This window comes from Pteropus alecto, unplaced genomic scaffold (assembly GCF_000325575.1).
Source record: "Pteropus alecto unplaced genomic scaffold, ASM32557v1 scaffold86, whole genome shotgun sequence".
NCBI lineage: Eukaryota > Metazoa > Chordata > Mammalia > Chiroptera > Pteropodidae > Pteropus > Pteropus alecto.
Window position 1 is genome coordinate 32,713,045 of NW_006442109.1, and position 5,104 is coordinate 32,718,148.

A 5,104-nucleotide genomic window follows, 5' to 3' on the forward strand; every position below is an offset into this window, starting at 1 on the left:
GGGAAAGTAGCAAGTTTATTTTTGGATATGCTGAGTTGTTTAAAGCATCGCGTTTTTATAGCCTAGCTTTCTGTACCGTTCTCCTCTTTCCTGTACTCCCAGACTAGATTTGCACAAACCTATTATGAATGAATGAAACAAATCTAAGTACCTATCATAATAGTTATGAGCATACTTTTCTTACTTACAACACAAATTATATTTTTCACTGTAAAAATATTTTTTCTCGTAAATGTCTTTATGAAATGCAGAAGTATACAAAGAGTAAACTCTTCCTGAGTTATTTTAATTATACTGAATTGTGACTAGTCAGTGAAAAGCATGACACCACAAACTAAGTCACCACAAATGATGCACTGTACCCTTTAAGAGTTAATTATGAGTGTATCTCGACAGGTAAATACACTTTGATGTCTTTGCATTTACAACTGTATAACCTGCAGGGACTAGAGTAATAAGTTGAATGTATATGCCACATATGTTTTTAAATATAATATATTCTTAATCTTTTATCTCTCTTAGTTCTACCAAAGACATTAAAATAAAGATACAAAAATTATTTAAAATGTAAGCATACATATTAGGACTCCTAGTTTCTATTGGTGATTTTGAACAATTATTAATTAATTAACACCTAGTAAACTGAAATACTTTATATGTCACCTTTATTTCAACCTATTTTCATTTACTATTTGATTATTTAATTTACGAAGTGTTTACTTAAGTGTATATGTAAACCTAATAAAGTTTCTGAACTATACCAGATCCATCCTGACACTCACATCCTGATTGTTTTCTTTTATTTCTAGGAAGAACATGCCAATGACAGATATTATCCTGGTGGTTGTATTAGTTCCCTATCTTCCCAGAGATGCTGCAATTGAGTGGCAAGTCATTGCAGTGGCAGATAAACCATTTAGAAGGAAGCATTTTGCTTTGAAAAAGATATCTAAGGGTTTTCATGTTGAAGGTGAAGCTGTGGCATCCGGTTCTGCTTCCAGCGTATCTATCTCCATTTTTTTAAGGTGGACGTCACATTCTCTTTCCTCACCTGATTTAAACAGGACTCTAGAAGACCTGATGACTGAATTTATATAAGCAAGGAGTATACTTCCCGAAGGCAACAAAGCTACACCATTGTGTTTTAGAATATTCAATTTTAAAAAGGCAGCATTAATGCCAAAGTTCTGCAAGCAGGTAAAGGAACTATTAGAAAAGTGAAAAGAAAGTACAGACTGGAATCACGTTGTATATGCTTGTCAAAGTGAGAGAAATAGAGAGAGAGAGAATAACGTAAGTAACAGAGGAGACTTTTGCCCCCAATCCAGTCAATGAGAGTGAATGTGAGATGGGAGATGTGAATCCACTATGCCCTCTGTTGATCTCAGTTCTCTCATGCTTTTCGTATGAACCTCTCACTGTCCTGCAGGCGATTCCAGTATTTCAAGAAATGTATTCTTCCTACTGCATAACCCTCTTTCTTTTATTCCAAACCATGCAGTACTCATTATACATTTCACATACATTTTTGTGAATAGATTTGTGTTCACACATGAATATTATACTTTAGAGATAACTTACAGGATTTAGACTAGCCCAATGTAAATCTGATTCCACACATAGTACACACACAGAAATGAAAGCCAAAATCTCATCCCCCAAACCAGCTCTGACTCAACGGGAGCTCCACTATTCATGTTCCAAAAGTGTTTTATGAAAAGGTTTTGACCCATCCTTCTAAGAGACAGAAACATGCCAATGTGCACTTGGCGTATTTCACTGTGTGGCTGGCTACCAAAGCAAGAGTTCTAAACCAAAAGGCACATTTCATTTCATCAAGATGGCTATGCTCAAAGAGTCAGAACTTTTATCCTACCAACTGGTTAATTTCCAATTTAAATACAATGGAAAGTTCTTACTCTCCCCAGGCCAATGAAAGTTTTGGTTTTCACTGGACCAGCTTCATGACTGATTGAATTTGATTCAGAACAATAAGTCCCAATTTGATGTACTTTTCCTTTATCAAATTAGCCTAAATTGCATGCAAAGCCCCTCCGTGGGTTTTAAAATGCAGTTGTACCCCAGGCCTGCTATAAGTATATATGAATTCAATATTTATAAATCGAATTGTACTTTGAACATTTTCTGGAAGTTAGTTTTTAAAATGCATTATTTCCTATGTCAGATGTTTCTAAAGTGAAGTGAATAACTACCTGCTCATTTATCTTTTGTTTAAATACAGATTTCAAGATAATGAATCTGTCGAAAGCAAGAACCTTCCGAAGCTAAATTGTCTTTAGCTTTTTGGTGATTGCTTCTTTGCAGACTAAACAGAATGATAACAGTTATGTCACACTGGCCCTGTGGTGTTATTATCTTTATATTAGGGGAAAGACAGCAAGTCACAAGTGGTTCTGATCACCATCCCTTGATCAGTCACTTGGCTCCTTAGTGGAGAGTTAGGTGTAGAATCCTCATTTTCTGAGTTCTGGTTCAGCGTCCTTTGCACTGCCCCACCGTCTGCTGCAAGAAGAAAGGGAAAATAGGTGTATGGAAAAATAGAGAAGTGGCTACTTCCCCATGTCATTAGAAATCCTATCAAGGGCTTTGAAATTGGCTCGTAAAGGGAAAAACAGAGACTATACTAATAAACTCAGTGCCTAATGAGCATAACTAAATCTTTTTGCAGCCTTGGGATTTTCCATAGTTTAATCCTTTGTGAAATAAAATGCGCTGTAATGGCCCTAACATTTCACCCTGGGACAACTTTAGTTTTGGAGAAATACTTAGTACATATGTCTTTATAAAAATATATATTGCTTTGTACCTGTATAGTTGCACTTAAGGGCAGGATCTCTACATTCATATTATTTAATATAAATATAAAATATTGATCTGTATTAATTGAATAATATAAAAGATGGTGCTCTAAGATCCCAGTATCCTAGTTTTTCCTACTTATCCTGAAGCCATATGAGAGGGAAATTCAACTTTACATCCTTCAATATAATCAAAACATAAAATAAAGAAAGCAATGAAAATGTAGCGAAGAACACACTCCTCTTATTCGGGAAGCAGGGAATAAACACAGAGCTTGACAGAATCTGGTTGTTGTTCTGTGAGGACTAGTTTTAGAGAGAACAAAAATCAACTTGGTTAAATGTTGCCACTTCCATTTTGCAGCATGCCTGCTTGATTGCTGACATTCCACAATCTCATAATATTCTTTGAATAAATTATACTCATTTTGTTTGAAAAATAAATTTAACATATATTCAAATAGTGCGGTTTTGTCGGGGAGAAGAACTGTGCGGAGCTGTGCGTTATACTAATGGCATTGGGTGCAGAATGAGTCATCGTGGTTTTTATTTATTCATTCATCCTTAGATCCTTTTAAAAGTCTCCAAGGCCCTAATGACCATCATCATTATCATCAGTAAAAACTGCTTTCTGGTGAAAAGGCAATAGGCCTTTTAGAAGCAGCATTAAATTATCAGTAAAGAGGACTTGAAATATACTACACGCATGGTCCTGTACACAATATACTGAAAGTTCATATAGCGCCAGTCAGGCAATCTTCTTTTTAAGATTCGTGATTAAAATGTTCTCTTCCCCTTTACAAAGCAATATCATTTAGCTCAGGAGAAAATGCAGGCCAGATCCTATGCTCCCGTGTTAAATATTGGAAGTCCAAGGTATCAGCCATAAGAAGGTTCTTACTTACAAATAAAATTTTAAGAATTATCAGTATCTAAACTTTACTTCAAGCATTCCCTCGACCTACTACAGTTCCTTGCATATATTAAATAAACACTGTCCAATAAGTCGGTGACAAAAAATCTGTAAGTGTTTTGAACTAAACTTCATTAAGTCCCTTCTGTCTCAGAGGTATTTTAAATAGTCTATTGTCATTCAGCACACACAATGAATCTTTACATCTCTGTGTAATTTCCAGCAACGGAATTAGAACTGGATTTGTGGGACCCAATTCCATGTGGGGCTGAAATAAGTGTGGCATCTGAAAGTATGGGGAGTTCAGTACCTAGTGATCAATCCGGAGGGTCTTACTCTTGGCAGCCCCTGTTTCCTTCCCTTACCCACAATTCCATTACAATTTGGGTAGTTGATGCAGTTCAGAAAGTTTTCAGGAGGAGAGCAAGCTAGAGATGACTACTTTCTGTTGTAGAAATATTGTAGGTTAGCGTAAAATGTTCTAAATTTGTAATAAGGCTCTTAAGATGGTTCTCTGCTATAAATGATCCATTCTGATTTTGAAGCAGACAGTCAGGTATGTGAACTTTCTGCTTTGTAAAAACAAAAACAAAACAGATATAAAATCCCACCATGGAGCAAAAGGAATACCATATAATGTAAAAGGTAACTTTTAGTACAGGATATTATTGGTTGAGAAGTTTTTAATCTCTATTAACGTGGTTCTTTTTTACATCAAAAGTATTTTTATCAAGAGTGACAGATATCGTTTTTTAGAACAACTGGAAACTTCTTCAAAGCTTCAATGTTCTTTTCTGTAAAATGGAAAAGACTAGCCTTATCCGCATTTAGGGTGCTAGTGGTGATCAACAAGATATATATGTGTGTTTTTGTCCAATGTTAAGTGTTGTACTAACGCAAGTTGTTGGCGTTTGCAAGTTTGCTGCTATCTTTTTGAGATTACTAGTGGCTTTAAAAAGGGTACTGCTGAGGTTTCACTCTCTATCACATTCTTTAATAAATAGGCTTTTGTTTGCTCCCAAATTTAAAAGCACAGTTTAAAGGTATGTCTAGTTTTATTGTTAATCTTTATAAATAGACTTCCCCAATTCAGACATATACCGAAGTAGAGGTCACCGAAGAGAATTCACTTCCATGGACACTCTTAACTCATCTGGCTCTTTAGTACTCCTAAAAAACGGAAAATATTTCCTACCTTGATCAGAACTTTTCCTTCTATTGCCTTTTGCAAACGCTTATTTCCTTTCAGCATCTCTTTCCCACTGGTTGAGGGTGACAGGATTTTCAACCTCCAGCATGCCAGGCCTCTCTTACCAGAGCAGTCTGACCAGTGCCTCCCCCCAGGTAGCAGACTTGTGATGGATGGCGTCCC